Genomic DNA, 8,044 nt, shown 5'->3' with positions numbered 1-8,044 from the left:
AACGGTGAATATAGTCACAAATAAGGTCAAATGCTTCACAAGACCTTGAGGCTAGATCTTTGTGACTTTTTTCACAATATAACAGCCTCTCCACAATACCAGTCTCAAAGATTATAATGAGCTCTATTAGAACAAAAATCTATAACATTTGTAATGGACAAGGTGCACAGCTGGTTATGGATTGCCAGACGGGACACAGGTGTGGGGATGATGGTGAACTGTGCATTTTAGGATGAACCATCTCCTAAGGTGTTTGAAGAAAAGAAATGGAAAAAGATGAGCATTTTAGCATTTTTAGAGCATTTTATATGAAAACATTTACAAGTTATTGTGGGCAAAAATACTTATTTCTCACAAACAACATTGGGCAATCAACCCCAAATTAATGACAATGAACATGTACAATGTAGCAACATGTCAATAACCTCTCTACTAGATACTACATGGCTGTGCTGATTAAACCAGATTGATATACGTCCTCCAAACAATGTGAAAACTAAAGTCAAACAAAACAATTATAATGAATGTATTTATATAGGCTATGCTACACATTTGCAAAAACAGGGTTAAAATATAAACATGATATTCTAAAACAAAAACAACTGTTTGCCCACCATTTTAAAGCATAAATAAAATAAAAATAAATAGATTAAAAATGATAAAGAAAAACAAAAGCACAGACTAAATGTTAACTGGTATGAAGAACACAGACATTCACTTATCTGAATACAGTAAATGAATATAGTATGTGCCAGCCAGTATCCAGTCAACTCGCTTCATGTAGATTGAGCACAACACAACTTCAACACAACAGAAATATAATTCCTTTTGACAAACGCAAGTTCCACAAGTTTTCATGAAGTTTTACAGCATTAGTAATAAAACAATAAATCAAGTGAAACATCCACCTGCCATGCGGTTAAAAACTGTTTGCTTTTACTGAAAGGCAGTCTTTTCAGTCTACCACATCCTTTTAAAAGGGACTGTACAGGTATCATCTAGGTGCAGTGACTGGTATACAACACTAGAGGGAGGTATTCAGCTCAAAAGAATAACAAAAGGTAAATGGCTTCAACAGGTAAGCAATGAGACAAATACTCTGCTCTAATGAAAAAGGAAAAATAAGATTGCTCTAACAGTAATTATATGACATGTAATATAATTGTAGTAATTATGTCTAGTAATTATATTACATGTATACCCTCTTTACAGTTACTGCTCTCATAAATACAACATGTAGAATATTAAACATATATTTCAATGTAGAACAATAAATATTGAGGCAAAAAGGAAATTTTAGTCCGAATTATAGCGCTCCCATTCTCTTCATCTGTTTCCAACATTAGATAAGGATAAGACCATCAAATGTAAGTTATACACTGGGGGAAACATGTCTGAAGTCCTCATACATCTGTCGAAGCGTCTGACAGGGCAAACTACGATAAACTATATGCTTGGTTGTTTTGAAGCACTCTCTCTGCTCCAGACAGTTTTGTGGTCTGTGTGCGACTCAAATACTCCTCTCTACAAAAGATACCAGCTGCTGTTGATTCAAGATTTGACAGATGAAGACGTGTCAATTGTTATAAGACTTTTGTAGTTTTATGGACATCGACCTCTTTGATATTACATCACTGTTGCAATGGTTACAGGTAATAGTCCGAATAGAATACAGGCTTGACTTCGGTTACTTGTTCATACAGACCAAATTCTAAATGCTATTGTAAGCTGCTGTGTGAACAGGACATTTCGAGACTCACACCTGTAAGTAAATTTGGTTGTTAATTCCCAAACACTGACAGTGTGAACGAAGCCTACCAATGAGTCATAAGCACAGTTTGTGCTTTTATTTTTCTTTTATGATTAATTGAGTTAAACTGGCTTTTGCTTTACAACTCCGGACAAACAGTTGTTTAATATTTTATAATTTTGAATTTATTTAAAACCTCTTTTATATGCATAACAGTAGTCTGCTAAACAATTCATTACCTTGTCTACATGTGTGAAGAGGTTTGGTGGTGGAAGGTGGAGGAGAGGCCAAATCTCACCTAAGATTTGGCCTGCACTTTCCAAAGCTGGTACACCCAGGGGCTTTGGTGAGTGGGTGTCACGATTCCCCCTTGAAGCAGCGTGCTCTAAGAGCGAATGCGCGAGCACCTGCTTTTCCCTTGTTGACTGTAATGACATCTGGACACGTGTGTTTTGTTTATGTTTCTGTCTCCTCCCTCTTCTGTCATTGGCTGGGATTTCACGTGGGTCTGAATTGCTCTCAGCTGCTAGCGGTTTAGACGCTGATCATGTCCGCATATATACCGCGCGCCTCCCAGCACACACGGCGCGGAAGAGTAAATGTTTAGAGTTAGTTTGGCGCGTGTCATAGTCATAGTCATAGTCATAGTCATAGTCATAGTCATAGTCATAGTCATAGTCACAGTCATAGTCACGGTCCATGTTTAGAGTTAGTTCGCGCTGGATTATCCGCTTCCAGTCCCTCGTCATAGTTCGTTTCTTGTTTTGTTTATTGACCCTGTTTTCCGTGACCACGACCTAGATTCCTGCCTTGCCCCGTGTATGCCTGTTTGCCAATCGCCTGACCTCTTGCATGTTTATGGATTACGTTTTGGATTTGTCTACCTGTCTCACTTTCAAATAAACATCTGTTCATCCTGCACTTGCATCCGTCCTATCTCTGCTCCGTCACGATTCGTGACAGTGGGCAGCATTATGAAGGAGATTAGCTCAAAATCTTACAACATTTAAAACATTTAAAAATGATTTACAACATTAAAGCTTGGTCATATTTGTGTTAATCCATCTCAGGTTGTCCAATTGTCCCCATTTTAAATTTGCGGAGAGCCTAGGGTTGCATAATTATGGCCAAAAAATAATTCCGATTATTTTGATCAATATTGAGATCACGATTATTTGTCATGATTATTCATTGATTTTAGGGACAACATATTTTTTTATTGCACTTTCACATTTAAATAAACATACCGCTGCTTTCACCTCCATGTTGTGCTACATTCCTTCTAATGTACAAATCTTTGCATCAAATTAGACTGGTCCTTAAAGTGCATCATCTCGTAAAAGCAAAATATAAATAAAATTCTACCCCCCCCCCTCCCAAAAAAACAAAAAAAAAACAACAAAAAAACAAAAAAAACAACAACTGTTAACCTGTTCCACCTTGTAAACAAATACAATAAACCTCAATGTTCAGTTTTTTTTAAAAGTCTGCTCCTCTTAAATATATTTAAAACTACACTATTAGACATTTTCCGCTGTCATGGTTCTGGGCTGGAGTCAGTTCTTGAACCGCTCTGTGTATATTGTGTATATATGTGAATAATCTCATATAGGATTTGAATGGGTGAGTTCATTTACCCGTCAGATGCAAAGCGCTTTACTTTAATGGTGATCATTACTGATGCTCAGATCAGGATCTTTACGACTGAAACCGATCCAGATACCAATCTTTTTTTGTTTTGTTTTGTTTTGTTTAAGCTTTAATCAGAAGGTCTATCATAAACTGTTAAATGTAAGCTCTCTACTCATGGTCACTGTTAATTGAATTAAAATAATAGCAATGAGGAATACTGTTGGTTAATTGATAAATAAACAAGTATATAATATTTATTTTTAAATATCATAAACAATAAAGAGTCCTGATTAAAAGTAGACTAACACAAAAATTATTCATATTAGGAAAAAGGCTAACAGACTTCTAAGGAAATAGCCTACTAAACTTAATGTCAAATTGATATTAAATGCAACCCATAGTAATTAAACATCATTTCATTTCTCATTTTATTTATATTTTATGAGTTTATTATAATATCTATTTTTTTATATTAAATGATTTATTTATAACTAAGCACATTTTATGTCTTTACATTTCACTATTTTTGTTTGTTTGTTTGTTTATCATTGTTCCTTTTAGATCGGTCCCCCAGTACAGTTTTGCTGTTTCTGCTGATGATATTGCATTTTTGGGGGATTAAATCAAAACCTGAAAACCGGAATTGACTTTTAGTGATATCTTTTATAGTGATATCTGCCAACCCTGAGCTGACAAGTGAATGTGCTGTCTATTAGAGTTGGTGAAGGGAGAGTGGAAGCATACTGTATGTTTGCAGACTGAACAGTTGCTACTCTTGATTATGATTGGTGAGGAATGATTTAATAAAGAAGTTTGAATTAATACCCACCTTGTAGCATTAGCGTTATTATTAATTTACTGGTGAAAGACGCTGTAGTGGCTACACAAGCGTGTCACAGTCACAAGTTCAGGTCATTTTGGATGATCAATAAAAGATGGCGGTTTGTGAGATCGACAAGTTGAAAGAAGCAGATGATGAACAGTGTTACTTTCGTCATCATAATGGCTTCTTTGCAGTATTTACACACTTGTTGATGATGATGAAAAGCAGTGCGAAAGTAACTGTTGCGAGGTGTAGATGCATTCTGGAGTTGTAGTTTTTATTGCTGTAGAAGGAGGAACCTATGACAATAGGCTTATTTTGTGGAGCTGGTAAACCTAGCTCATTGGATGAGTATCTCAAAGAATTTGTGAAATAAAAGAATTAGGTAATGGTTTTGAATTTGAGTAAGTCAAGTTAACACTACAGCTTACCTCAGTGGTTTGTGACGCACCTACACTTGCGCTTCTAAAAAAGGGGAAAGGACACACATGCTACCATGGATGCAAAAAGTGCATTCAGGATGGCGTCTACCTGGAGAACAGAATGACCTTCCCTAGAAATGACATGCCTCTTAGAAATAATAAGAGTTTCCGAAATAAAAACGATTCGGATCACCACCATGGCACCTCACCTCTGGAAGAAACATCCCTGGACATGATCTCTGGATTCCCCCTTGATTACATGCACCTTGTGTGCCTTGGAGTCAAGAGGCGGCTTCTCCACTTGTGGCTTTGGCTGGGTCCTCTCACTTGCAGGCTGTCAGGAATCCAAGTCACTGTGCTGACAGAAAGGTTAGTTGGTGCCCAGAAAAATGTTCCCATGAAATTTGCACGCAAAAAGGTCACTGAGGGAAATAGATAGATGGAAGGCAACCAAGTTTAGACAGTTTTTATTGTACAAAGGCCCTGTTATGCTAAAAGATCTACTCAGCACAGAGGTGTACAAAAACTTTTTTTTTTATTGTAGGCTGAATGTTTAAATGTTAGCAATTACCGCAGACGTTAGCAAAAAGTGGGCGTTTCCTGCAAAGTCATTTCTCACAAAATCAGGTGATAATGTTCGCCCAGCAATGCAACTATCTCTTTATCTATAGAGACAAAAGAAAGATATTACAGAATGATCTCTCTGAATGGCCGCCCATCCATGTAAATATCTCTATTTGTAAAGACAAAAGAATGAGGTTTAATCACCGTCTTAATGTGTAGTGACTGGGTTTATTTGTGAAGATACTGATGAATGAAAACATGGTGCAACCCAAAAGAAAACCTGTCAGCTTGAGCTTTATTTTATATAGCTTTGTTCTTTCAACTTTATGTACAAAAGCAAATAGAAATAACTATATTTTGTAAAAAAAAATTTCCTGAATTTTGCGCCATCTGGCTTTCTCTATGGTTCCCTACTGCCGTCTAACTCCACCTGCCACCTGAAAGAAAAAAATAATAAATTTAAAGGAAGCAAGGAGCCACAAACCGTAGAGGCTAAGCGAAGAAGACCTTCATCGACGTCGAACTCTACCTGCCGCCATATACCGCCATATACCGCCAACCCACCGCCATATAGCTCAAACCTACCACCTGAAAGAAAAAATAAATGTAACAGTAACAATGAGCCACGAGCTCGTCCTCGTAAAATCCTTTGAAACCAACCAAGCCTGTAAAATCAAAGCGCTATTCATTGTATGGGGGCGAGGGAATCTCCTCAACCACCACCATCTGGATGATGGACTAAAACCCACAGTAGGAAAAAAAGAGCAAGTAATCAAATAAGAATGATAAGAAATCCAGAAAACTTTGAGATTATCACTTGTCACCTTACAGGAAAATAAAGCCATGAATATGAGAACCTGTATTAAACTAAATTGATTAACCAATTTTTTAAAATTATTATTTCATTCATTTCTTTAACTTTTTTGATTAAACACTGACCTTTACTTTCATTGAATAGACTTATTATTTATTGTAGACTGGATGTTTAAATGTTAGCAATTAAAGCAGACGTTTGCAAAAAGTGGGCGTTTCCTGCAAATGTCATTTCTCACAAAATCAGGTGATAATGTTCGCCCAGCAATGCAACTATCTCTTTATCTATAGAGACAAAAGAAAGATATTACAGAATGATCACTCTGAATGGCCGCCCATCCATGTAAATATCTCTATTTGTAAAGACAAAAGAATGAGGTTTAATCACCGTCTTAATGTGTAGTGACTGGGCTTATTTGTGAAGATACTGATGAATGAAAACATGGTGCAACCCAAAAGAAAACCTGTCAGCTTGAGCTTTATTTTATATAGCTTTGTACTTTCAACTTTATGTACAAATGCAAATAGAAATAACTATATTTTTTTAAAAAAAATTCCTGAATTTTGCGCCATCTGGCTTTCTCTATGGTTCCCTACTGCCGTCTAACTCCACCTGCCACCTGAAAGAAAAAAATAATAAATTTAAAGGAAGCAAGGAGCCACAAACCGTAGAGGCTAAGCGAAGAAGACCTTCATCGACGTCGAACTCTACCTGCCGCCATATACCGCCATATACCGCCAACCCACCGCCATATAGCTCAAACCTACCACCTGAAAGAAAAAATAAATGTAACAGTAACAATGAGCCACGAGCTCGTCCTCGTAAAATCCTTGGAAACCAACCAAGCCTGTAAAATCAAAGCGCTATTCATTGTATGGGGGCGAGGGAATCTCCTCAACCACCACCATCTGGATGATGGACTAAAACCCACAGTAGGAAAAAAAGAGCAAGTAATCATATAAGAATGATAAGAAATCCAGAAAACTTTGAGAATATCACTTGTCACCTTACAGGAAAATAAAGCCATGAATATGAGAACCTGTATTAAACTAAATCGATCAACCAATTTTTAAAAATTATTATTTCATTCATTTCTTTAACATTTTTGATTAAACACTGACCTTTACTTTCATTGAATAGACTTATTATTTATTGTAGACTGGATGTTTAAATGCTAGCAATTACAGCAGACGTTTGCAAAAAGTGGGCGTTTCCTGCAAATGTCATTTCTCACAAAATCAGGTGATAATGTTCGCCCAGCAATGCAACTATCTCTTTATCTATAGAGACAAAAGAAAGATATTACAGAATGATCACTCTGAATGGCCGCCCATCCATGTAAATATCTCTATTTGTAAAGACAAAAGAATGAGGTTTAATCACCGTCTTAATGTGTAGTGACTGGGTTTATTTGTGAAGATACTGATGAATGAAAACATGGTGCAACCCAAAAGAAAACCTGTCAGCTTGAGCTTTATTTTATATAGCTTTGTACTTTCAACTTTATGTACAAAAGCAAATAGAAATAACTATATATTTTTTTTTTAAAATTCCTGAATTTTGCGCCATCTGGCTTTCTCTATGGTTCCCTACTGCCGTCTAACTCCACCTGCCACCTGAAAGAAAAAAATAATAAATTTAAAGGAAGCAAGGAGCCACAAACCGTAGAGGCTAAGCGAAGAAGACCTTCATCGACGTCGAACTCTACCTGCCGCCATATACCGCCATATACCGCCAACCTACCGCCATATAGCTCAAACCTACCACCTGAAAGAAAAAATAAATGTAACAGTAACAATGAGCCACGAGCTCGTCCTCGTAAAATCCTTGGAAACCAACCAAGCCTGTAAAATGAAAGCGCTATTCATTGTATGGGGGCGAGGGAATCTCCTCAACCACCACCATCTGGATGATGGACTAAAACCCACAGTAGGAAAAAAAAGAGCAAGTAATCATATAAGAATGATAAGAAATCCAGAAAACTTTGAGATTATCACTTGTCACCTTACAGGAAAATAAAGCCATGAATATGAGAACCT

This window comes from Ictalurus punctatus, chromosome 2 (genome assembly GCF_001660625.3).
Source record: "Ictalurus punctatus breed USDA103 chromosome 2, Coco_2.0, whole genome shotgun sequence".
NCBI lineage: Eukaryota > Metazoa > Chordata > Actinopteri > Siluriformes > Ictaluridae > Ictalurus > Ictalurus punctatus.
Note: the sequence above shows the minus strand (reverse complement) of the source record.